At 57.9% G+C, this 18,609-nt stretch overlaps 1 protein-coding gene across 7 annotated transcripts in view; it reads left to right on the top strand.

Moving 5' to 3' along the window:
• CAMTA1 (calmodulin binding transcription activator 1) overlaps positions 1 to 18,609 on the top strand; it is a 675,715-nt gene that overhangs the window by 511,897 nt on the left and 145,209 nt on the right. The window lies entirely within an intron of this gene.

Here is an 18,609-nt window from a genome sequence, read left to right as displayed (position 1 = left end):
ATTATGTTCTTCTTCCTGACAAATTGTATAAACCCCAGGCCCCGGCAAGCTGGGCTGCCTCTGATTATGTCATAGGGGTGGGGTTTCTCAAAGGACGTGGGTGTTAGGCCCCCTGGCCCCCCCACGATGCCACTCACCAGGCTGTGCTCAGGCCAGGCAGCATGGGGCTGGTGCAGGTGAGCCCAACTCTCCTTGGGGAGGATGGGGGTCCCAGACCTCCAGTGTTTTGAAACCCCCCAAAATGCACCGGGGCTCTAAACTGCTCTGAGGCCCCAGGTAGGGGGGTCTGAATGCTGGGCCCCAGAGCCTGCACCTGCCAGGGCCAGGGTTGCCAGCACAAAGCCCTCGGGCCGTCCAGTGTGTTTGGTTTAAATGGTGTTTCGTAAAGATGTGAGCCAGCGCATAAAAACCGGTGAATGGCCCACAGAAACAGAGCGCTGACTTTTCTTGAAAAACCAGCAGGCCTAGCCTTGTGGGCCCAAATGCCCATCTGGAAGCAACGGGCAGCAGTTGCTGGACCCTCCACCCTCAGCCCGCAGCCCTCAGGCACCCTGGCCAGGGGCACTTGCCCGCCCTCCTGGCGCCTGCACTGTGGCTCTTCTTAGAGAAGTATTTCCCCGCCCAGGTTTCTTTCAAACATGGGAAATGAAAGGTAGAGCAGGCGGCCGTGTGTTGGTGTGAAGAATGTTCCCCTGGGGCCGTTGCTCCGGCCACTCCGGGGCACACGCGCACATAGCGGTCTGTGGGAATGGCGCCTCCTGGCGTGGGGACTGCTGTGTGCTTCGTGTGCAGAACAGCTCCATTAAGATGCCATGTCCTTGCAGGTCGATGCCTGCTTTGCTCATGTGTCTGCAGGGCTGAGCCTCCCCTCAAGGTCTCACGGGATTGTGGTCAGGCGTGATGAGGGCAGACAGGGAGGGCAGGGCCTGGGGGGTGGGGGGTGGGGGAAGGGCCCGGCAGAGCAGGCCTGTGTCAGAGGGTGCTGGACAGCTGGGAGGGAACTCACGGACCAGAGGGGCATGCAAACTGCAGAAAGTTACTTAGTCAAAAAAAAAGGCGAAGAAAACTATTGCTGAGATCTAAACACCAGGTAGACTCTGGTCCTGATTAATTGACGGAGGCCTCGAGGGTTTGACCTGCCTCTCCGAAGTTTAATGAATGAGTTGATTAGTTGCATTAAGTTGCTCGACCGCCACCAGGAGGGAGTAGGTCATCGGTCTTCAGCTAATGGCATGGCCAGTGAGCTGCGTCCACCGCCCTGGAGCATCGACCCGGAGACCGGCCGGGGGAGGGTCCCCTCAAATTGGCTCTGACCCAGAAAGGAAGGACAAGGTGACCTTCCCTGCTGCCCTGGGGTACCTGGCTCAGTTTCCGCCCTTCCATCTTCTCCCAGCCTTCCTCCCTTCTCGCTCTCACTCCCCCTTCCTCCCTCGCTTCCTTTCTCGCCCCTTCCTTCCATGTCTGCACATTTTGAGGGGTGGCCTCGCGTGGGCAAACCCCTCTGTTTCCCCCCTGCGTCTCCCCCTCAGCTCAGAGAAGGGGGCCCAGGTAGGGATCCCTGTAGATCAGGGATGGGGAACCTTTTTTCTGCCACGGGCCATGTGAATATTTATAACATCTCAAGGGTCATACAAAATGATCAACTTAAAAGTGAGCCGGCTAGATTCGGTCAAACATTTAATTAACTCACCCCTAATGCCTGGACAGGCAAATGCTTTCGCCCGAGCGCCGGACATTCCCCACCCAGCGCTGCCGGGACTGGACCGCTATCGTAATTGTTGCTGTAAACAGGGTTCGCTGAGTTCGAGGATGGGAGAAAGGTTGATGTGATGGGCACCGGACTTGATTGGGTCAATAAGGCAAATTGGTTTAAGCGAAAATAAAGCAGCGCTCGCAAGTATATTAGAAGAATAAAGTAATCGCTGTCCAAAGTGCACGGGATATAAATCTCTGTTTGCTTGAAATGATTACAATGTGGTATTGATTACTTAGAACCTGCCATTGCTTTTTAAGTTATAGTTTATAAAGGGCGATACGTCTAACAAATATCTTCTCCGACACGCACTATTGATACACACAGGAGTTACACGGCCTGTTGCCCCCCTCACCACACCCCCCATGTCATGTGGCTGCCCCCACGTATCGTGCCTGACAGAGGAGGTGTTCCATGAATATTGGTTGAATGGGAATGAATGGCTTTATTTTTCACTTTTGTCTTTATTAAAATTTTTTAATTACAAAAGCAAACAGACTCATTATAACAAATGAATACATTATTTTTAAATATTTAAAAACGTTTTTTCTAATTATAAAAATTAGTTATGTTCATGGTAGAACATTTATAAGATGCAGAAATGTATTAAAAAGATAATAAAACCCGCCTATAAGCCCATCACCCAGAGATAACCGACTTACGTGCCGATATATTCCTGCCATCCTGTACTCACAGATGGGATTTTTTTTTACAAAATTGGTAACAGGACACAATGCAGTTTGATGTTTGGAGTTTTTCACTTGCCATTGTGTCAACATTTCCCCCTGTCATCCAGTTTCCTCAAAACGTGGGGTGTTTTTGTTTTGTTTTAAATATGTTTTTATTGATTTTTTTAGAGAGAGAAGAAGGGAGAAAGAGAGAAACATCGATCAGTTGCCTCCCAGCGGGGATCGAACCCTCCTGTCACTGTCCCCAAACTGCTTGTATCTGGCCCTTTTCTCACACAAACGCCACGCATGCCCCTCCCAACCTCTCCTGGGCAGCCCCCTTGACCAGCGTTGGGGGCTCCTCCTTCCCCTGGACTTAAGTTTCCCCAACCTCCGGAAGCTTCTAGAAGCTTTCCGTGACCTGGGACCGCTTTCTAAGCTTGCTCCATCTCCTAAAACGGGGACCAAACCCCTTTTAGGACAAATCAAAACCCAGCTGCCTTCCCAAGCCAGATGGTGGCCCACGTCTGAGAGCTGAATTTTTCAGATTTTTTTCAAGCAGTCTGCTAATGGAGGCGAGAAGGCTCCTTGGCTGCCTCTGTCAACAGTGGGTAATGATGTGAGGAAGCTGGTACCTCGCAGTCAACCAGTCAACCGTGAACCTCCCCACCTCCCCAAGGGCCAGGCTGCAGCCGGGTCACCCTCCAGCACCTGCTGTGGCCCGAGGCTGGGAGCAGGGCCTATCAGGGGCAGGGCTGTCTGGGGCGGGGCCTTCTGGGGGCAGGGCCTGTCTGGGGGTGGGGCTGTTTGGGGCGGGGCCTTCTGGGGCGGGGCCTGTCTGGGGGTGGGGCTGTTTGGGCAGGGCTGTCTGGAAGCTGGACTGGCCAGCAGCCTTAGGATCTATGTATGGGCCCACAGAGCTCTCCCTGACTTAGAACCAGCGGGAATCCACAGCCTCGGTGGACAGAAGCTCCACAATAAACAAGGGAGCATTTGTTTCCATTCTAAAACAGGGCCGCTTTTGGGGGTGCACATGAGCAGGACCTAGGAGGGCAGCTGGATGCCACCTCTCCCTACCTCCGCAGAGTCCCCCCAAACCAGTCCTGACCCCCCAAAATGATTTGTCCCATCCCCTTTCACTTTCAATCTTGTCGACTAGTCTCTTAAACGACGCCCATCAAACCACTTCCTCCAGCCACTGCCCGTCCCACGGCCTCTGCTTTCACGCGTGGGTTTTATGACTATTCGGGGTGGTGAGGCCAACAGGTCAGGAGGTGATTCCCACTGAAAAGATAGCTTGTCACTCACAGCTCCACCCCCACGCCACTCAGGGCCACGGGGGAGGCACCAGGGTCAGCCCGGAGGCAGAGGGAGCAGGGGAAGGCGGACAAAAGCCTGCATTGTGGTTTCTGTGGGAAGACAGGTGAGCAGGCTCAGGCCCGGCCCCTGTGAGCAGTTTCAGGGGTTCTGGGACGCAGGGGCTGCCCGGTTGCCTGGTATCTCCCTGGGAGATCAGGGCAGGGGAACAGCAGCCCTGGGTGTGAGCGCCCCCTGGAGGACAAGGGGATGTGCTCTGCGTGACTGGTTTGCTTCTGAGAGATGTGCTCACTGGCTGGTCATTCACTGTCTCTAGGATCTGCCTCGTCCTGGGAGGGTGTCCCTCCAGAGTCAGTGAGGCCCAGGGTCAGAGCTTCAGAGAAACAGAACCAATAGGCGTGATGGGTACACCTCCCGGGACCCCTGCCAGGGTTGCCTCAGACCCTTGCCACGCTCTGACCTTCCACACTCTTGTCCATACAACAACCAATGGTGGCAACACTCACCTGATCATTCATGCACATCGCACACCCCCTGTTGAAGCCAGCGGAGGCCCTTCCCCCTCTCCAGCCTCATCTCAACCATGCGCCCCTCCCTGTCCTCCTGACAGCCGCCTCTTGCAGGCTCTCACTGTGCTCCACCCAACTGCCTGGCCACCCACCACCCCTCACCCTGCTCACCCTGCTCACCCCTGCTCACCCCTGCTAATGCTTGCTCACCCACCCCTGCTCACACTTGCTCACCCCTGCTCATGCCTACCCTGTCTAGACTCAGGCCTAAACAGGGATGGTGGCAAGAGCCTGGGGTGGATAGAGGACTGTTCCTGCCCTCGGGGAGCTGGCAGCCCCCCATCCGGAGACTGCTATGGCAGGAAGAGTTAGGAGAGGCATTTCCAGGGCCTGGGGGGCCAGTGGGGGCCTTTCGTGAGCATGTGGGAGGAGGAGATAGAATCGTGGGGGAGCCAGGTGGGGCTGCCGCAGAGGAGGGGGTGATGGGCCTAATCAGCCCCCAGGAACGTTCCTCCCCGAGGAGCTGAGCATGTGTGGGGCCTTCAGCTCTCAGACTCTGCCTCTCCCTCTGGAAGTCCTGAGGGGAAGTGATAGCCGCTGCCTCCTTGCTGGGCCCTGGGTTCCCCGCCGCCCCACCTCCTGGGACTCAGCCCCTCCTGACCTCCAGCTCCAGCAGCCTCTTACCTCGGGCTTTCCACCTGGGGCCAACGCTGGACCAGGTCCCCACCCCTCCCTGCCTATTGTCGCTGCTCCGGGAGGGGCTGGATTTGCCACCAGGATGGCCAGCATTTCCCGTGGACGTGACAGGAAGGGAGGGTTCCAGGCCCAGCAGTTACAGTGCTGGGAAGGGAGGCCCCGCCCAGTGCCTGCCAGGGCTGCAGCCCTCTGCCAGGTGAAGAGGGAACGGGGCCTCCGTTAAGGGGCCTCATGTGTGCAGGCCCGACGCCTCCCGCAGAAGCCCCTCCCTGGCGCGGTGGCAGGAAGGCCACCGGAATTAGAGGAGGATTCGGCAGCTGGAGTCATTAAGATAAAAGTTGCACTAACGACTCGAGCGTTACTTAGTTCTGATATCTTCATTTAATTGGATTTTTTTAATTAAGAAAAAGACCCATAATCCTGTGAGCATGGCCTGGTGCTGCCTTTTCATAAGTTACTCTTTAGGGCTGGGCCCCGGAACCCCGGCCCTCCTGCCTGAGGCCATGGTCACCCTGGGAAGAGGGACAGCGAGGCCGCGGTCTGAGCCAGGAAGGAAGCTCAGAGAGAAAGGCCGAGGTTCCCCCAATGGCTGCAGCTCAGGACCGGGTGGCAGCCGGTGCTGACGGTGCTGCCTGCGCCCTGAGGACATGGGCACTGCCACCGCCCACGGAGAGGGGCCTGAGCAGCCGATCCCAGGGCCACGGCCCGCCTCTGCCCGCAGGCCTGCGCTGCCGCCTGCCGCCTGCCGCCTGCCGCCTGCCGCCTGCGTGTCCCCAGCAGCCTGCCCTCCTCAAGGTCACACAGCTCTTCCAAGCCTGGGCTCTGCCAGGGGAGGGACTGGTGGGGCTCCCTCCTGCCTCCTGCCCTCCAAGGCTGTGGCCTCCCGCTCCCTGGCGCCCGCCCCTGCTGGGCTCTGCAAGCCACAGGCTGCTTGGTGACGGTGATTGATGGTTTACCAATAGGAGTGGAATGAAGTTTTAATAGTCTCAGATTAAAGGATCAGGGAGCAGAGGGAAGCGGGGAGCTGGCAGCAGCACTTGTATTTTCGCACTACGCGGGGACAGGAGGGGACAGGAGGGGAGGCCAGGACCAGGCTGGGGAGGTGGGGGCTGGGTGGTGGAGGCTTCCTGAGATGCCAGGTGGGCACGCAAGGCTCGGAGCCTGCCCTGTCACAGCCCCTGGGGTCACAGCCCCGGCGGCCACAGCCGAGCAGCAGGAACACCCAGCCTGAGTTTGAGCTAATCCTCCAGCCTCTGGGAGGTGAGGCACAGATGGGGGCTCAGGCCTGGCTGGGAGAGCGTTCTAGAAGGAAGCACAAGTCAGACTCCCAGCCAGTTTGGAAACATGTTGGGGTTCTTGGTGAGAGATTGGTTTTCTGCTCTTCATAGAAAAATGTGATTTTTATTTTTTTATTTTTTTGTCATTTGAGATTCTTTGTAAAATACATGCACACTGCTTTGTGGATCTGAATGGGGTGTGACCTCGCCGCAGAGGGTAACTCCCCCCCCCCCCCCGCCCTCCTGTTATCGCCAGGCCCTGGCGGGAGGGCAAAGGGCTCCCTCCCTGCTGCCCACCCGAGGCGGAGGGCCCAGCCTGTCTCAGCAGCAAAGCTGGTTATTGATCACCTCAGGCCCCTCTGCGCCTGCTCAGCCACAGGGCAGAGGCCAGCACTCCCCCAGGAGCCTCCGGGGCCCAGGTGGGTGAGGGGCACAGCAGGCGCGATGGGCAGGAGGAGCCTCTTTGGAGTCACTTGGTACCTGAGGGCACCAGGTTCCCAGCCCTGCAGGGCCCACACACCTCAGGGCCACACACCTCAGGGCCCACACACCTGTGGGCCCTGCCACTGCCCAAAGAGACCACCCACCCCCTTCGAAGGCCCCCAGGCCACAGTCCTAGGGTATCTCCCGTCACCCCAGAGTCAGACACAGCTTGCGGACCACAGGGAAGAGCCCTCAGCCCTGCCTGCGCTGGGCCTGGAGGGGGACACCATGGTCAGTGCAGTGTCCACAGCATGTGTCACCCACACTCAGTGCCCCGGGCTCCCCGCTGCTCTGCCTGCCCCAGCCAGGTCCTGCTCCCGACGAGCCCACAGGCCAGGGCTTTCAGCCCCTCCCAAACCTGCCATCGTAACCCCCCACCCCCCCGCCAACCGTAAGGGCTGTGCTGCAGACGGCTGTTAGCGGCATGTTTTACTGTGTGTTGCTCGGCTGGAATATGTAGCGTCTCTAAGCTGTTTAATTCAGCACTTTCCTGCGTGGCTGGGAGGCATAACTCAGGTTGATACCAGCGGCGGTGGCAGCAGCCGGGGAGGGCCGCGCCGTTCGGGTAATTTAAGCTCCGTTTGCCTCGACGCTGAGACTTCTGCTGCCTCTCTGTATCCCTCGGAGCCGCTGGGCCTCCGCGCCAAGCCCTCTGCTCCGAGCCCTCCTGCCCCCTCACAGCTGCCTGGACCCGACGGGTGGTTCTGACTCCGCCATCTGCTACCTGCGCGGCCCAGAATGTCATCTCCTCGGTTTCAATGCTGTCACCCGCTGCCCTTTGCAGAGACACCCGAGGATTTTGTTCAGATGGCTTCTCTGGCACCGAGGCTGCGCTCGCACGTGGGAAGGTCTGGGGGGTGTGCAGCTGCCTGTTTTCTGTTCCCGGGGACAGAGGCGGCAGCCGCCCCTTCATCCTAAGACCATGCACCACAGGCCGTACAAATGTCCCCTCCCCGAATCCCCAGCCTCCTGGTGTGTGTTTAGCCTGAGCTCAGGTTTCACCCTCTGGGCCCCCGAATCCTGATTTGATCAGGTCTGGGTGCCCCCTCCGCCCCTTCAGGGAGAGCCCTCAGCAGCCCTCTCCTGCTGTGGACTTATATGTCCTGTCCCTCCCCCCACACACACACTCCAGCGACCTCCGCCCAGAGCCATCTGTCCACCCAGCATCCCCGCCCCTTTGCCCCTGGGCTGTCCTCACATCTGGAAGCCAGTGAGCCAATGGCCAGGGTTCACGCCGATCCTCAGCCCAGCCAAACCCAGTGAGACACTGAGTCCACGCGAAGGTCTGTCACGGGGTTCCCACTCTTTCCCAGGCGCCTGGGCGGGGGGCTGGTTCTCAGAGCCAGGCTGCACCTGCAGAGGCCTGTTTGGGGTGATGGTCAGGCAGGACGGGAGGTCAGCGAGGCTGGGTGGGGCCTGACCCCCCTTCTGTCCACTCAGGCCCAGCCAGAGCTGCTGTCCTGGCCCCAGGCCAGACTCACGAGGAGCCCAGTCCTGTGGCGACAGCTGTTTTGTCTTCACCAAAGAGGATGAGGGGGTCGGGAGCCCTTGCGCTGGGTTCAGACGGCCATCCCAAGACTGGACGGCAGCCGGTGCGCGGCCCGCAGCTCTGTTGTCTGGTGTCCGGTGGACTGCCTGAGGCCATGTGATCTGAGTTTAAGGACAACTGTGATACTCAGACATATGGAGAGGCCACAGCGCCCTGGGACTGCCCATCTCATGCCCACTGGGGAAACTGAGGCCTGGAGAGACTCGTGGACTTGCCGAATGCTACGCGGCTGTGGAAAATGGGGGCGTGATCATCCACTCAACACGTTTACTGAGGAGCCTCTAGGTACCGGCTCCGAGGCAAAGCCGAACCCACCGCACCCGGGAGGAGACTGAGCAAAGGAAAGGAGTGGCCAGGTGCCGGTGCCCGACCTGGTGTTGCCACGGAGAGAGCGGAGGAGGGTGGGCAGAGTGAGGGCGAGTGGCTTGGACGGAGGTGTGGGGACGTGGCTGATCGTCAAGGTCCCTTTCAGTTTTCAGAGTCAAATGAGGAGAATCAAACAGGAACTAAGTCCTCTTCTGAGAGATGTCAGCTACCTGAGGGGCCACGTGGGCCGCTGGCAGAGGCTTCCCAGGCTGACCCTGGCTCCATCTCCCTTCCGGTCCTCCCAGGCCCTTGGGGAGGGGCAGCCTGGCTGCAGGACAGGTCAGCTTCACCACTGCCCTGTGGGCCAGCCCTCCCCCATGCCCCCCCCCCGGGGCAGGAGGCCCACCTCCGAGGGAGCCACTAGCTCAGTTCTCAGCAGCCCTTCCTGGGCGTGGCACTCGGCGGGATAGCACCCCGATGGGCTTTGTCAGGGCACCCAGGGGCCAGGGAGGGGCAGCTGCCACGGGCTTGGGTCTACAGAGTGTGGTTTACAGTGACCTCAGGAATTAATTAGGGCGATGGCATCTCGGGGCAGGTGGTGGAGAGCTCGTGTAGTCAGAAGCCCTTTAAACTCCCGCCCCATTTCCTTCTGTTTCCCGAGATGCCCCATGCACCAGTACGAGCTGGACCGTGAGTCACAGGTGTGTGCATGTGTGTGTATGTGTGAAATGCATCTGTGCATACACGTGTGTGCACACATGTCTGCATATGTGCATCTGTGAATACAGCTGTGCATGCATGTGTGTGGTGTATATCTGTGAATACATGTGTACGTGCATCTATGTGTACATGCATCTGTGTGTGCATATGTATGTGTGTGTGTGCATGTGTGCCTGTGGTCTCCACCCATGACCATCATCCAGAAAGCTCCCCAGATCTCTGCCCTCCATGTCTCATGTGGAGAGAACTCAGGGACAGGGGGTAGGACAGAGGAGTATGGGATCTTGGAAGATCTGGGAGCAGAGGGAGGGGCGGGGGAGGAGGGGAGAATAAGGAAGGAACTGGAGACCAAGGCAGTAAGAAGGAGAATGACAATGAACAGTGGTGTGAACCAAAGACAGGGGGAAGGAGAAAAAGGGAATGAGAAAATGGAAGAGGAGAGAAAAGGAAAGAAAATGGAGAGTCAGAGAGGGACGCTGAAGAGAGAGTGATGATCAGAAAGACCCGGGTGGGCAGAGAGAGGGAGGGACAGGGCTCTGGGCAAGCGGGCTGGGCCCTGTGTGGCCTCCAGGACTCACTGTCCCTCTGCGCCTCGCCTTCCACTCCTCAACCACAAAGAGGCAGCCTGTCCCTGAGAACGCTGGAGGGTAATTAAGGTTACTCTGCGGGTAGAGTGGTCTTTGGAGACAGGCCTCGTATAAATAATGTTGGTTTCATTATTAATAGTAAACATTTCGTAAGCACCCACTGAGTCCCAGGCACTGCACGAACACCAGAGAGACCCCGGCTCCACTCCTGCCAAACCTCCTGCCAGCCGCTGTCTTACCTCCTCCCGCCGTGGTTGAGAACAGGGTGGGAACAATGGGCAGACACGCTCCAAGATCCCCTGGTCACAGCGCCTCACACCTGATCCCAGCCCCTCACACCTGGTCACAGCTCCTCACACCTGGTCATAGCTCCTCACACCTGGTCACACCTCCTCACACCTGGTCCCAGCGCCTCACACCTGGTCACACCTCCTCACACCTGGTCACAGCTCCTCACACCTGGTCACACCTCCTCACACCTGGTCACAGCTCCACACACCTGGTCACAGCTCCTCACACCTGGTCACACCTCCTCACACCTGGTCACAGCGCCTCACACCTGGTCACACCTCCTCACATCTGGTCACAGCACCTCACACCTGGTCACACCTCCTCACACCTGGTCACAGCTCCACACACCTGGTCACAGCTCCTCACACCTGGTCACAGCTCCTCACATCTGGTCACAGCTCCTCACACCTGGTCACAGCGCCTCACACCTGGTCACACCTCCTCACAATTGGTCACAGCTCCTCACACCTGGTCACAGCGCCTCACAGCTGGTCACAGCTCCACACACCTGGTCATAGCTCCTCACACCTGGTCACACCTCCTCACAATTGGTCACAGCTCCTCATACCTGGTCACAGCACCTCACACCTGGTCACAGCTCCTCACATCTGGTCACAGCTCCTCACACCTGGTCGCACCTCCTCACACTTGGTCACAGCGCCTCACACCTGGCCACACCTCCTCACACCTGGTCACACCTCCTCACAATTGGTCACAGCTCCTCACACCTGGTCACAGCGCCTCACACCTGGTCACAGCTCCTCACACCTGGTCACAGCTCCTCACACCTGGTCACACCTCCTCACATCTGGTCACAGCTCTTCACACCTGGTCACAGCTCCTCACACCTGGTCACACCTCCTCACATCTGGTCACAGCTCCTCACACCTGGTCACACCTCCTCACAATTGGTCACAGCTCCTCACACCTGGTCACACCTCCTCACACCTGGTCACACCTCCTCACATCTGGTCACAGCTCTTCACACCTGGTCACAGCTCCTCACGCCTGGTCACACCTCCTCACACCTGGTCACAGCTCCTCACACCTGGTCACACCTGGTCACACCTCCTCACACCTGGTCACAGCTCCTCACACCTGGTCCAAGCTGATGCGACCCCCAGGCCTCGGCCTCAGCAGGCACGGAGCCCTCCTGGGGACTGGGTCACCCTTAGTAAGTCTCTTTCCCCCTCAGCTCCATGAAGGGAGGGCTGAGACACCGGAAGTGCTCTTCCATTTCCAGTGGGCTCTGTTCTGGGTTGGGGGAGGGGACAGGTGAGACTCGGGGCTCCTCCAGGTGGGTCCAAAGTATGGGGAGCACGTCACACGCTCAGTCACCTCCCAGACAGACTCCCCGACACTGGCTGGCACTGAGGGTATAAGCATGTCCGTCTTCAGGATCGTATTTGCCCGTGGGAAGACGGAAAGAAGACAAGGGATGTCAGGTCCGTGACAACAGGGACTCCACGTGGTCCCCTGCGTGTCCCAGTGCCGGGGACAAGGTCTGGGACAGAGGAGGCGCTGAGCGAGCAGAAATTATTTGTGGCCACAGATAACTTCACCGTGTCTGTTTTCACATCAGCAAAATGGGGAGCCTATTACCTACCCCATAGGGTTGTTGCAAGGATTGAATTAATATGTAGAAAATTCTTAGAATATTGCCTGAAAGATATAAGGTGGTCAATAAATGTTTATCGTTACCCTCATCACCACCACCATCATCATCACCACCATCATCACCACCATCATCACCCCATCATTACTAGCATCATCACCATCGTCATTACCATCATTATCATCATCACCACCATCATCACCTCCATCATCTCATCACCATCATTATCATCATCACTACCATCATCATCATCATGACCACCATCATCACCCCATCATTACTAGCATCATCATCATCACCATCATCACCCCATCATTACTAGCATCATCACCAGCATCATCACCAGCATCATCACCATCACCGCCATTGCACCAGCCAGACAATGTTCCCTGGATCCCAGTCCCTGCAGGCACCATGACCAGGTCCCCTGAGTCAGGAAACACTCAGTGAGTTCTCCCACTCAGCTAACTGCCCTGCCTAATCCTTTTAACTCTTAATGGAAACATTTCAAAAATCATGTATCCGTTTCTCTACCTTATAAAAGGCAGGATATTCATTAAAAATGACTTTTGCTTTGATAAGTAGGGATCCTATGGTCCCTAATCGGAGGGGGAACAGGGACCCCCTGGTTGACACTGTGTGGATTCCGAGACTCCCTGCAGGACCAGCCGCACCTCCCTCTGCCGCCTTCCTCAGACTCGATCCTCAAGTTCATCCAGGAGAGCTGCTTTTCCCAGCTTCTGGTTTTGACCTTTGATAAGATGTAACCCTCCCCGACAGGGCTCCCATAGGCCACAGCAAGCCATTTACACTGTAGTATGAATTAGGGCCCTTTGAGAGCGGGTTGGAAAACTCCCTGCTTAGGGGCCAGGAGGGTGGGGAGAGGAAGAAGCCAGGGCGAACTCGGACAGTGTGCACTGTGCTGAGAGTAGCCAGGAGTCAGCAGTCACCAGCAGGAGTGGGCGCCTGGCTGCAGGTGGCCTCAGCGAGGGCCTGGACACTGCTCTGATACTGATTTATAATTGAGGAGTCCTTGCAGAGCCAGGCCGGTAAGCACTCAGCGGCAATCCACCCTTCCCCACCCCGCGCCGCCGGCTCAAAAGGCAAGGAAGTTGGACAAAGAAGAGAAATGAAAGACTAAAATAAAGGCCAAGGGTGGCCAAGGGCTCGGTGTGATGAGACACCAAGTGTGAGCTCCCGCGACTAGTGCAGGTGCTTCCCTGCCTCCCTCCGTCCCTGCCTCCCTGCCTCTCTGCTTTCCTCCCTCCCTGCCTCCCTCCCTAACTTCCCTCCCTCCCTGCCTCCCTGCCTCTTTGCTTTCCTCCCTGCCTCCCTCCTGCCCTCCCTACCTGCCTGCCTGCCTGCCTTCCTCCCCAGGGTCTTCATGGGTGAGCAGTGGCTCCACTGCTGTGGTCTCCACACCCATCCCTGCCGTCTGAAGCCTGAGAGCCCAGCCAGGCCAGAGGCCAGGTCTGACCACTGCAGGTGCCCACCCAAGAGACAGCAGCGCTTCCACCCAGGAAATGACAGAAGGGGACGCAGTGTCCCTTGGCCCCTGAGCTGAGCGCTGAGCCTCAGCTGGGCTGCGAGCTGGTCCCCTCAAATGTGGAACAGGCCTTCAAAGCGACACTTCCAGATGCTGTTCGTTACTGGGGAGCAGGCGCAGCTCTGAACAGGTTCGGGGAGGACAGGCAGCCCCTCCTCCCCGCGTCCATCCAGGGGCCCGGTGACTGGTGTTGGGGGACACGCGGGCCTCGCTGGCACAGCCAGGATGTGCGGGGGACACTCCCAGGACAGCTGAGTGGAAAAATAAATGACCTGAGTGGCTGACTCAAGGCAGTCATTTTGCCAATGAAACACTGATAGCTCGCGCTGGGCACGGCCCCAATCGATATTCCTCTATTTTTAACTCCAGGACCAGCGGGGTCTTTTTCCCGAGGGGGGGGGCTGTTCACTCAGCTCCCTCTCCATGCAGATGAGTCCACTCCCTGGGGAAGGTCGCAGGGCTCTCAGGGGCACAGGGAGAGGCCAGGGGTGAGGCCGGCTGAGGTGAGACTGAGCTGCAACCCACTCGGTGCCCAGCGGCCGCTGGCATTTCTCAGGCCCAGGCCCGCCCGCTCCGGCTCACTCAGGCCTGGGCATGGGGCCGGGGCGGACCCAGCTCACTGCTGCTCCCACAGCACCGGCGCGCCCTCTGCGCCTCCCGCCTCCCACAGCCCAGCAGCACCTGCCGTGTCCGTGTGTCCGTGTGTCCGTGTGTCCGTGTGTCCGTGTGTCCGGGAGCGGGAGGGGAGAGCTCAGGGCTCGCCCAGCTCTCGGCTCCCAGCTCTCCGAGGCAGCAGAGCCAGGGTCTCCGTCTGGCCGGTCTTACAACAAAGGCTCCTCTCATCATTCCTGAACAGAACTCTAAGGGACATGGCCTCCTCCTCGCTGGCTTTGGTCAGTTCTCGGGGTCTGGGACAGTGGCGTTTGCTGTGAGGTGGCGGCACCGTGAGCTTCGGGCTGCTGAGCCAAGTCGCAGCCAGGCCCAGCAGCTCCCAGGCCATTTCCTGGGCTGGCACCAGGCACAGGCTGGGGGCTGGGGGCTGGGCTTCCCGGGCCAGGGACTGCCCTGCCCTCGGGGCTCACAGTCCAGGAGCGGAGACACAGATGTAAACTGAGGCAGCAGAAGTTCCTGCGAAAGTCTGTCTGCTCCGCCCGATGGGGACGGCTCCACAGGGGCTGCCTGTGGCGTTTCCACAGGGGAGTGACCTTGGCAGGACCTTGGGAGCTTTCAAGGGGGCAACTGGAGGGAAGGAGGGACCTTCCAGACAGAGAGTCCTGTGGCTATGGGGGCGCCCGGGGGAGGCAGGGATTGTAGGGGTGGATGGGGTGAGCTCCGCGCTTGGGGGGGGGGTCACGATGGGGCCACGTGGGCAGCATGCCCTGTCTTGGCAGGCCGGACACCATGGAGCCACAGAGATGCATGGCCATTTTCCCATCGGCCAGGTGCAGCCCTACCACGCACGGAGCAGCTGCTGACAAGTCAGCCCCACCCACGAGGGTGACGCAGGCTGGCCAGCCTTTGGGGATTGTGCCAGCTCCCACTGGTCCCCCTGGTGGGGGCTGTGTGGGCAGGGGACAGTGTGAGCAGGGATGGGGATGAGGAGAGCAGGGGTTGGGGGCGGGGAGGGAGGGAGGAGATGAGGAGGGGCCCAGGCCCAGGAGGTTGGGTTTTGTCTCAATCTCTCATCATGGACCCAGAGTCTCCACAGGCCTGAGCATAGCGCGGATATGGGGCCTGGGCAGGGGGCACGGCTCACCTGGGCGTTAGGACACTTGTGTCCGGGGCTGATACGTCACTCATCCTCGGTAATGCCAGTGACTGCCGTGGCCTGCAGGGCAAAGGTCCGGCACTGGGCCTGAGGACTGACCTGGCCAAGCCTGTGCTAAACGCCTCCTGGGCTTCGTCTCCCTGGATCAGGCTGCTGGTCGAAGGCAAATCTGGGATTTGACTTGGCCTTGGGAGCGTCTGGGTATCCCGCCCCAACCACGATCTCCCCAACCTTGTGCCCATCACAAGCCCCGTACATGGCGGGAGTATATAGTGGGAAATGCCACATCCTGACCTTGTGACCTTGGGAAAGCCACAGGCCCTCGCTGAGCCTCAGTCTCCTCATCTCTGAAATGGGAAAGTAACAGAAGCCGCCTTGAAAGGTTATTGAGAGAATGAGATGCTGAACACTGTCTATCAAATGCGCCCACTCGAGATGCCGTTCTTGGTGCCTCAGTGTCCAGGGAGCTGGGAGCCATGGGAGGTGTGGGAGCAGAAACCAGGGGCCTGGGGGAGGCGGTCTGTGTGTCTCCAGGGGCAGGACTGAGGGTGGAGGTGCCCTGGCAGCTCAGAAGGTCAGAGGGTCCTCCCCGGGGTGTTGTTGGTGCCAGCTGGGGGCAGGGGATGGGGGGCTGCCGCCTGCACCCCGCTGGGCGCTGCAAGGAGAGGATGGGCTGGAAGGGATTTCTCCTTGGCTCCAGCTGGCTGTGGCCCTGAGGATGTGCGTGTGGTTGTCATTCTAACGTAGCTCAGACCCCAGCACCTTTCTCGGCGTCCCGGCCACCTCGCAGAGCAGCAGTGATGTTCTTTGAATTGCTAAGCAACCAGCCCTTCTCTCACGTGGAGAAAATTGAAACATTGATTTATCTATTTGTTTGCAACTAGCAGTAGCGGCTTCATTACTCTGCTCCCCGGGGACCCCCTCCCACACACTTGAATTGACAATTCACTCTTTTTACCGAGGAGGGGGCAGCGATGGGTTTTTAATTCGGAGGAAGTACAGAAACAATGGCCGGCCCAGGGAGGCCGGTGTCTGGGAGAGCCTCCTGGGGCCATGCGCCAGCCCCCCAGCTCAGCGACCGCAGGCCGAGCTGGCCGTGCCCTTAGGGACGAGCCTCCCACCGCCCTCCTAGGACCCCCACCTCCCTCTCGGCTCTGAGAGTTTTCTGGAACGAAAGGAGCACTGTTTCTGGAGTTCACATCACTTGGCTCTAGTTTCCGACCCTATCCTGGGGCTTTGAGCAGCTCCTTTAGTTTGTACCTCAGTTTCCCATCTGTCACAAGAGGCAGGGATGTGTCTCACAGGGATGCTGGAGGGTTGGGCGCAGCCACCTGGCCGTGACGGTGGTGGACAGGTGCAGCGCAGTTGCAGACTTCTGTTTTATTATTTTTAAATAGAGCCTGGTGCACGAAATTCACGCACGGGTAGGGTCCCTAGGCCTGGCCGGCAATCGGGGCAATCTGGGGCTTCCAGCTGCTGGCCAGGGCCTTCCTTTGTTCCGTGCCGCCCCTGGTTGCACGTTATAGCAAGTGATCGAACTCCCGGTCGAACTCCCGAGGGGACACTTTGCATATTAGCCTTTTATATATTTTTAATTAGCTGTTATTGCGAGCTTTCGGGAATGTACTCTCCTGGAGGACGGGAGGCAGCCTTTGTCGCATCTGAAACTCTCAGCAGTGGGAGCAGCCGGCTCTGATTCCCGAAAGCTGCAGTGGCTGCCTGGGAGCCCGTGTCCCGGGGAGCCCAGACCTCCTTTCCCAGGAACAGGCATCTCCCAGGAATGGGAGCCCGCGGCGGCCACTCAGCCGAAGAAGGGGCTGGAAGAAGGGTTTGCCCGGAGCTCTCTGACCTTCTGATAACACAGTGCTTTACCTGGCCTCCTGATTTCTTAGTTCCCCTCCCACCCCCAACTCTGAGGGCCTCACCTCCCTGACCTCACCAGCCCCTGCCCTGTGCCCTGGGTGTGGCCATGAAGGAGCCAAATGTGACTCTCTCCAGCAGAAAGACCAGCGTGGGCGCTGGGTGGTTTGGGTGGATTCAGCTGCAAGGGGCAGGAAAGCCACACTAGCAGAGGCTAAGGGGCTAGTGTGGGAGCTGCTCAGGTCCCAAGGGACCCAGATTCCTATTGTCTTGTTGCTCTGCCACCCACTCCGGCAGCTCTGGTCCAGCGTGGCTGCTCTGACTCCGGCCGTCATGTCTGCATCCCAGCCACCAGGCAGGCGAGAGGCACGGACCCTCCTTTTAAAAGCACTTCCTGGAAGTTGCACCCGCCCCTCTCACATCCGTTAGCTGGAGCTTAGTCACAGGGTCATACATAGCTGCAAAGGAAGCTGGGAAATGTCATTTTTGTCCAGGTGGCTGTGGGCCCAGAGTTTGAGCACCGAGGAAGAAGAAGGAAGTGGACCCTGGGGACAACCGCAGCCTCTGCCAGGGGTCCATGGCCATGTCCCAGCCAGAGCCACCCTCCCCCCGCCCCCAGCTCCTCTGTACTCGGCTTCCCCTGCTTGTCGCCCCCCAGCTGCTGGGTATGCCAGGTGTACCGGTTAATAATGGCGGATTTTGTAATCAAAGAAAACACGCTAATTTCAAGAGAAACATCAAAAGTGCTTTATTCAAAGTAATGTCCATGGCTAGCTACACATTTCCCCCATCTTTCAGGTAACTTGTGGGTACCGTCCCAATAGAACTTTTCTTGTTTTGAGGCAGACCATTCAGAGACCCAATTTTCCACTTCTTTGCACGTTTTGAAGTGCTGCTCAGAAAGCGCGTGTGCCATCGATCGGAACAAGTGGTCATCTGAAGGAGCCAGGCCTGGTGAATATAGCGGGTGGGTTAATACTTCCCAGGCAGGATCTTTTCACGTGTCTCTAACTGGTTTTGAAGTGTGTGATGGTGGGTCATCATGAAGCAAAATTACTTTGCCGTGTCTTCCGGCTCATTCTGGTCATTTCACGATCAAAGTGTGGTTCAAACTGATTCTTTGTTGTCGGTAGCGATCAGTATTAACGGTTTCATCTGGTTTTAGAAGCTCATAGTACACCACACCTTCCTGATCCCACCAAACACAGAGTACTGTCTTCTCTCTGAAGCGATTGGCCTTGCAGTCGATGTTGATGGTTGACCTGGATCAACCCATGATTTTGTGCATTTGGGATTCGCAAAATAAATCCACTTTTCACCGCCAGTCACAATTCGATGCAAAAAAGACTTTTGTGCCGTTGAAGCAACATTTTACTGATGACTTTTCGGTTTTCCATTTGTCTTTCGTTCAGTTGATGTGGCACCCATTTTCCTTCCTTTAAAATCTTACCCATTGCTTGTAAACAATCGGAAATTGTTTGCTGAGCAACGTTTAATCTTTCTGCAGTTGTTTTTGAGTTTGACACGCATCTTCATCCAATAATGCTTGTCATTGTTGGTCTTCAAACTTTTTCAGTTGACCTGGACGTTCTTTGTCTTTCCCATCGAAATCATCACTTTTAATCATTTAAACCAGCGCTCACAAGTATCTTGAGATGGAGCAC

The sequence above is a fragment of the Myotis nattereri genome (genome assembly GCF_964212035.1).
Source record: "Myotis nattereri genome assembly, chromosome: 3".
Lineage (NCBI taxonomy): Eukaryota > Metazoa > Chordata > Mammalia > Chiroptera > Vespertilionidae > Myotis > Myotis nattereri.
This window is presented reverse-complemented; position numbering and strand designations above follow the sequence as displayed.